Source organism: Tupaia chinensis, unplaced genomic scaffold, assembly GCF_000334495.1.
Source record: "Tupaia chinensis unplaced genomic scaffold, TupChi_1.0 Scaffold000212_1, whole genome shotgun sequence".
Lineage (NCBI taxonomy): Eukaryota > Metazoa > Chordata > Mammalia > Scandentia > Tupaiidae > Tupaia > Tupaia belangeri.
Window position 1 is genome coordinate 367,366 of NW_006159687.1, and position 8,703 is coordinate 376,068.

Genomic DNA, 8,703 nt, shown 5'->3' on the forward strand with positions numbered 1-8,703 from the left:
GAAGGAGAAATCACAACCCAAATAGACAGAAGTTAAAAAGAAGCAGCTTAAATGGTACTTCAAGATGGAAGTAGCATATGCCAGAGCTAGAAGAACTTAAAGAAAACTACTAGGTGATTATCTGGAAATCCACAGAAAGAGCAGCCTGCTAGGTCTGATTTTACTACCCTGCCCCCACTTATCTAATGCAGAGCACCTGACAGCTCAGACCCCGGAGAAGAGCAATGAGAGTCAAGCTGGTGCCCGGTGCAGATGGCAAGTCTCTGAAGGTATGAATAGCCCCTGCACCTAGGATATTCCACTCAGTCTACAACATATACCACCTCTCCCCAGTGATCACTATAGTTGGGTTAAAGTTAGAAAAAGAGATACACAGCATTCGTAGATGAAACAAGTGAGAAACTAAAGTAAGATTCTAAATAAATATTCATCAAGCATCTGAGAAAAAACAATTCCTGTCCTCACAATGACAGAAGCAAACGCAAACCCAATATGAAGGGATAGAGCTTTTCTCCAGGAAATTAATGATGTTCGATTTGGTGAAATATAGTGGGTGCCATTGACAAGGTGTATTTTTAAATTAATGTATACAGTTGTGATAGGAGCTATGAAAACATTTCATGAGTATCTTAATACATTTTCTTTGCTAACTTTTTTTTCCTGTGTACAAACAGTGATATATAATAATCTGTGTTTAGATAAAGCCTGCAAAAGCTATTTAAATAAACATAAAATAAAGAACCAGCACTTGTGCTGCGCCCAGTAGCGTACTGGACTGTGGGGCCAGCAGTCACATGCTGACCATCGTTCAAGATCCTAACCCAGTCGACCTGAAAACTTCTGGGTGTGTGCTGGAGAACTAGAGGAGGGGGATTGCGGCACGACCAATCCCAGCAGAGGGCATTTCTCCCTCTCTCACTCTCATGCCGCTGCACATGAATAGTAATAAATAATTTAAAGTTTTTTTTTTTAATCAATGGGATAAAAAATATTCAGTAATAGTTTAGTTGACAGCATTTTTTTTCTTTCATAGTGTATAAAATAATGACATCTTATATTCTATAACATATGATAGATATAAAATCACTAAACTAAATATTAGGAAGCTGAATCCAGCAATTTATACAAAGGATAATTTATAATTTCTAAGTTGTATTTATTCCCAAAATGCAAGAAATGAGGAGAATAACTTCTTGTTAGGTTGCTACCATAGGGTGTGTGCACTCACCAGAGAAAGACAAAGAAGGAAAGTGATAAATCAACCCCCAGGGAGATGGGCACACTGCAATCCCTTCTCCTCCATTCTCCTCCTAGAACTTTTGGACATGCACACACACATGCGGAGCATGATTTCCAAGCTACCAGATCTGGAACTCAAATTTCACAGTAGACCATGTGAAAATCTAGCACCTTAACCTCCACCCCACCTGCTGGCACAAAAAGAATGACTTTAGGGAACCAGCAGTTAGCGTAATGGCTATGTCGCTGGACTCCCACGTAGTCGACCGCGGTTCGTGCCCCGGACCCGGTGGCTTAAAACTCACGCCGGGCACGTGTGCGTGCGTGCCCAAGATCCCGAGAGGAGAATGGAGGAGAAGGGATTGCGGCGTGACCATCTCCCCTGGGGGGTGATTTCTCGCTTTCTGTGTCTATGTCTCTCTCTGTCTGTCTGGCGAGCGCACGCGCCCTACAGTGAAAAATCTCTCCAAAAAAAAAAAAAAAAGAATGACTTTATAACTCCAGAAAAGTGAAAACTTTTGTAACCAAGACGTGAAAACTTTTGTAACCAAGACATAAATAAATAAATAAAATTTGAGAGTTGTCAGAATATTGATAGTATTTAAAGCCTTTGGGCTAGATGGAATTACCTCAGGAAATAGTCAAGCTAAAAGGAAGAAAGGGGCTGTGGTCAGAGCCCTGGAACACTCCAACATTTACAAGTCCAGTAAAGAAGGACTAGCCACTGAATGAGTAAGAAAATAAAGTATATGTGCCATAGCAAGTGACTACAGAAGAAACTTTATTCAATAAATGGGAATAATCAACAGTTTCAAATATGTGAGAAGTCAAGTAAGATGAAAATGCAGAATATACAATAGACTGGTACGAATAGACACATATGGGAAGGTCCTGGCTTGTGTCCTGAGACCTCCCTGTGAAAGCCAGGGGCAAGTGACCCAGACTGGCTGAGGTGGATCACAGCATGAGGACCCTGTTGGCAGTGCCTGTCTCTCCCTTTCTCTCTCTCTGTTTCTCTCTCTCTCTCTTTCTTTCATGGAAGAAACAAACTTAAAAGAGAGAGAGAGACTAGACAGGAGCCAGCAGGTGGAGTGGTGGTTAAGGCACTGGACTCCCACATAGTCTACCACAGTTTAAGTCCTGAATCTGGTGGCTTGCTTTCTCACTTTTCCTCTCTCTCAGTCTCTCTCTGGTCAAATTTTAAAAAATAATAATAGTTTTAAAAAAGAATAAACAGTAGGTGTTTGTGGCCATCCTTAAAAATAGTGAAGGTGAGAACAAGATGGAATACTGATGTTACAAGTCTTTATTAGAGTAGGTTAAGAAGAGAATGGGAGGTGAGGAATTGGAGGCAAAGTGTGTAGACTGTAGTTAGAAACTTGTGACTTTTAAAAGATACAGAAACAATAATCCTGTACAGAAATAATAATTTCCATGCCTTCATAGTTATTTGAAAGAAAGAAAAAAGAGGAAAGGAAGAAAGAGAAGAATGAAGGAAAGAAGTGTTCGTGATGGTATTTCATTTAAATTGGTGCCCTCAAGATTAATGTGAAGACTTACTTAGCTATTAGTAAATCCAAACCAGTCGGACTTTTTTTCCTAACGGTACCTCACACTCAAAGATTATGTTATGATGAACATTGTCATCGCTGTGTGATGATTAGTAAGTTCTACGGAACTATTCTAGCTATATAAACCTTATTGTCATTTAGCTCATCTGCAGCCATTCCCAGGTCTCCATGCCATGGGCATGTTTGTTCTATCAACACCATGGCCTATTCCACAGTCTTCTATCAGTAATAATAAATACTGATAGTTGTTGGGGGTTTTTTAAGGTTTAGATTTACCTTGACTTTTTTTTTTTTTTTTTACAGAGAGTGCATGTGTGCTCATGAGAGAGTGAGAGAGAAGCACCCTTGATGACAGGATCTCATCATGCTGTGGTCCCCTCTCCCAGTCCACCAGTCCTCAGGATTCTGGGCACCTACACATGAGCATGCTTGACGTGTTTTCATGCTGACCCAGAATTTCGAAACCGTGGTTGGCTAAATGGCATATAACCTTGCAGAGTGCTCCTGTTACTGCTGTGACAGTGGTGAGGCCTGTCCTGACTTTTTAACTTCTGTTTTTGCTTTTTTTTTTTTTCATTGTTATACCATTTACTTCACTTGACTGATTATTTAGCTATGCAGTTATTCTCTAACTGGTCATATAGCTAGTCCATGCTAAGAATAAAGATATCACAGCTTTAAAGCTGGTGGCTTGCCTGCATTTTGGAAATTTATCATGGCTTGCTCAAACATGCTAATGATAACTCTAGCATAAGTGATGTTGATGACAGTAATGGAAGCGAATTCAAGTCTTATAACTATGAAACGGTTTGAACTGTCTATTGCTCTATTAGCCTGAAAGTATATTACAGTAATACTTCATGTTAAATTATTTTAAGAACAAGGAAAAACTCCTATCTGCTTTTAAATACAATATTTTATTCATTCTTTAAGAAACATTTATGAACTGTCTCCTCCACATAATGGCTATAACAAATAGTTTCTTCCCTTGAAAAACTTCTAACCTAATGGAGTAGACAGACAATTAGTTGATATAAAATGATACAGGTGTCCTTGTAGATCAGGTTCTAGGTGCAGCGAGGCACATCAAACTCAAGAGAGAGGACCTCTGCAGCAATCTTTTTGTACATTGATAATGCAGCCTCACATGGCATCATAGGCAATGTCTTCCTGACCTAGACATGAAGCACCCAACCAAGACAAATTCTCAAGTGTTTAATTTTGCTACCGCTAGGAGATGAGCACATTAAATTAACACGTCCCTGCATAGAAATAGACAGGATTACTGTTCACTGAGTCTGAAATATCCTCCAAAAGAGTTCACACATCTAGTTTGTTCTTATTATTATTATTATTATTATTCCTCTCAAAGATTGTATTTCTTCCATGAGCAAGAAAGACAGCACCCCCACCAGGGTCTCGACATAGATATTTATTCCCAGCTTCAACCAGTTCCAACCGCCAGCATATGCCTGCCCAGTGTACTCAGAGGTGGTCTCTACATTCCCTTTTATGTCTGCACTTCTGTCTAGTCCCTTGTTTGTTTATCTTTTATACTTGAGTATGAGCGTGTTTATCAGATTCTGCCCAGAAAGCATATTTTGATGAGAAAAACAAAGCATCTTCAGACCCATTAGCTCTGAGGTGATGCTACAAAGTAACAGAAAATGGAGCAAAGTAGAAGGCAGACTACTCAAGACAAACACTGACTAGTCACAGGTGGGCCTGGGAAAGGTTATTGATGTATTGCTAGATTCATAAATACCTGGAGGACTACCACTCCAAGCTCTCTGAGAAGGGCCCTTATTCCCTGTTCCCAGCTGAACCTGGCTTGTTTAAAGTCCACTTCCTTTGCTTCACTTTGACTCTAGATGGCAGCAGCAGAACAAAAAAGAGAAAATACTGTTTTCAATGAAATGTGTCATGGAACATCTACTACAGAAAAAAGATCCAAGATGTTTTTTGAATTAAAATATGCTCTTTAAAATTTTTCTCTCAGTATGTAAATACTTTAATATTTCAATAATTAAAAATAAATGTACAGATGTCTTCACAATAGTTTAATTTGTCAGGCTGCTGATATTATGATATTTATAGAATTGTTATAACAGTAATAATAATATTCAGTAAATACTCTCAGCTTATAATCATAAGTTTAGATTTAAAAGTTGAGATGTCAAGGTTGAATAACAATATGCTTTTAAAATTTATGTGAACTCATCCTAGAAAGGACCAAATTGTCAGATAAACAATAAAAATTATCTGACCATATGTTAGAGAAATAAAACTTTTTTTTTAGAGCCAGGTGTTTGTGCCCTCACAGGGGACAGCTCACAGACACAACACACAGGCATCGGCACTATGGGAGAGGGTAGCACCCCCTTGGGGGGATCTTGGCCCCATGATGGTAGAAGGCAGAGGAAGATGGTTTCTTCCCTCACCGGGACCTGCCGGGACCCATGAGCAAGCTCCACCCCTTCCACCTCTCAGCCGAGGAAAAGCCACCTTGGTGACATGTTTAGTTCCAGCCATTATTGTGAGAAGGGGTTGGCCTGGTCCCAGCCATTTCTGGGGAAGGTACAGTTTGGATGAGGCCACAGGGCAGAGGACACCATCAGAAGCAGGTGCAAGGTGGGGGCTGTAAATTGGCTTCTGGGCTGCCTTCTGGTTTAGCAGGCAGCGCAGGGAAGATAGATGGGGCTTATTTGGCATTGGTGATGTCCACGAACTCAGGCTTGAGAGAAGCACCACCCACGAGGAAGCCGTCCACGTCGGACTGGCTTGCCAGCTCCTTGCAGGTCGCCCCCATCACAGAACCTCCATAAATGATAAGGGTGCTCTGAGCCACTGCCTCAGAGACGTTGGATTTAAGCCGTCCCCGGAGCTTCTCGTGAACCTTTTGAGCCTGTTGGGATGTTGCGGTCTTGCCAGTACCAATGGCCCACACAGGCTCGTAGGCCAGAACAACCTTGCTCCAGTCCCTTCACGTTATCTGCAATGACCTTGGTTTGCTCAAACACGACCTTCTCCGTGATGCCAGCTTCTCCCCGATGCAGGCATCACTCCAAGTCCCTCTGCCAAGACATGGACCACTTTCTGCCCAATCAGCTCACCCGACTCCCCCAAGGCATGCCTTCTCTCCGAGTGTCCTAGGATGACCCACGTGGCTCCACAGCCTTTGATCATGCCGGGGCTGACCTCCTCAGTGAAGTTGCCACTGGCCACTTTGTAGCAGTTGTGTGCAGCCACAGCAATCTTGGGATTGAGCTTCTGTCTGACAAAGTCGATGTAGGCACTGGGTGCGCGCATACCACCTCGGTGTCGTTCAGGGTGTTAATGAGATCCCCCAGATTCTACTTCCGCCTGTTCATTTTCCAGTTGCCTCGCACGAAGAACTGCCTGGAGGGCGCCACGGCGCTGGATCCGACACACTGAAGGTCGGTACCTTAGAGAAATAGAACTTTAATAATTCTCTAGTAAATCTGTTCTTAAAAGTGTTTCAAATAAAAATATATTCATAAAATTTGCTTTTCCATATATTCAAAATATCATTTATAAATTGTCATCTATTTTTGCACTACTAACAGAAATGCCTGAGATTGGGTGATTTATAAAGAAAACAGGTTTATTTGCAAAACTCACAATTCTAGTGGCTAGAAAGTGCAAAGGAATCGCAAAATGGCAGAAGACAGAACTTTTAGCAGAGCAGAGAATGGTCTGTATCCATGGATTTCTTTCTGCCATTATAGTTTCATTCCCTCTGCTTGTAAACCCAACAGAATAGGAGCACTGTCCTAATGACATTATGGAAATCAAAAGCTCCACCTTGGGACACCATAAAGGAACTAAATTTTCACTTAACATCTTTACAATACAATCAACTTCCAACACCTGAATTTGTGGGCACATCTGAACTACAGTATAAGTATTTGGAGTCATTTTGTAGGTGGTGTGGTGGTTAAGGACTCTCACATGGCTGACCACAGTTTGAGTCCCAGGCCTGGTGACTTGCTTTCTCACTCTCTCTGTCTTTCTTTATCTATCTATCTCTGGTGAGTGCATGTGTCCTTAACAAATTAAATGATAATGATAAAATTAAATAATATATTTTTTAAATAAGATTAATTTCATTTTCACCATCACTCTCTAAGCTGAGAGAATTTTGTTATCCCTGATCAGAATTTGTAGATGAGACTGAAAAAAACACTGGAAACGTTATACAAACAAAGAGAACTGGAAATGAGCCAGGAGATTAAAAGAAGGATGAAAATTATCATCATTTTCAGAAAGAGGCTTCCAAGAAATATAGTTTTGTTAGCTTTACATTATATCCTTATAAAATTCTAAACTAGATTAAATGAAAGGTTCCAAAACACTTAGAAAATAAGGCCATCCAGTGGCATGGTGGTTAAGGTGGCCAAATCCCAAATGATCAGCCACACAGTTTGAATCCTGGACTTGGTGGCTTGAAAAACATGCCAAAGGCGTGTGTGTGTGTGTGTGTGTGTGTGTGTGTGTCCAAAATCCCGAGAGAACAATGGAGAAAGGACTGGGACTGTGGTTGGCCATCTCCCCTAGGAGGAACCTTCTCACTTTCACTTTCTGTGTGTGTGTGTGTGTGTGTGTGTGTCATCTCTCTGGAAAGCACGCATACCCTGTAGCAAAATTAACAAGAAAAGAAAAGGGTCCAAGTTTTTTGCCTTATGGCTCCAGAGCATACAATTTATAACTCTATAGTCATAGATTTATGTGTGTATTAAGCTAATTTTCTAGCACATGGTATTAGAATATCTTAGAGAAGAAGCATCTTTTTCTAATTCACACAAAGTTGCCATTTGGACTAATGATGACCCTCCAGAATGCATTAGAATGACATTACTAAGTTAAAGTCCTACCAAACCCTTTTTGTGTGTGCTAGAATGACTAACTTGATAAGTTAATTAACTGAAATTCATCAGAATTAACTAATCAGAATCTTTACATTACCCTTGTTCAGCCAATTACTTAACTAGATCAAGGGAGAAATAGCATAGAACAGTGTCAAGGACCCAAACTTTGGAGTGGAGATCTTACTTAAATTTGTAGTTTTCCCATTTACTCTTAGATCCTACTGGTGTTAGTGTGACTTTGAAAGCAGTTTGGCAACATGTAATTGCAATCTTAATATTTCTTACTATCATTGATATAATCATTTCATCTGATAAATCTAACATAAAGGGAAAAACCAGAAAGGAAGAAAAAGCTTTACAAATGAAGTTCATTATTATGGGATTTTCGATAGTGGACAACCGAGATGATGTGCAGTAGGGGAATGTTGAGTAATTTAAAATATATAGTAAGATTCAGTAACTGAACACATACTCGTCAGAGTTTACTGCATGCCACGTACTCCACCATGTGCTAGAGATTCAGCAGGGAACACAAAATATGGACCCTTACTTTTCTAAAATAGTGATTTAATATCAAGTTAAAAAAAGGAAGAGGTATACCCTTATAATATTATACTATCCTATATAATTCATATATATATATACACACACACATATGTGTGTGTATGCAGAAAGTACTAGAAGAAAACACACCAACATTTGCTTTATTTATAAATAAAATAATTATCTCTTTTGCTTGAATAATTGTCATACACTTCTCTATTTTCTGTAATGAAAACATTACTGTTCAATTTTACTTTTAATTATACGCAAGAGTGTTGTACCAAAGGTGAGCAGGGATAGAGAATCTTAACCAGCAACACATTCAAAGGTCCAGACCACTTCATGGTACAGAAAATCTCAATGGATATGAAGACAAATTACGTTGTCCATTTTGTGTTTTGATTTGCAACAGTGTTCTTTGCAGCTCCAGCTTCTCCCTCATTGGGAAGATCTGTCCTTAG

General features: G+C 39.9%; 1 pseudogene; it reads right to left on the bottom strand.

Annotated features, from left to right (window-relative positions):
• Positions 1-5,509: 5,509 nt before the first annotated feature.
• On the bottom strand, positions 5,510-8,684 carry LOC102493499 (triosephosphate isomerase-like; annotated as a pseudogene).
• Positions 8,685-8,703: the final 19 nt, after the last annotated feature.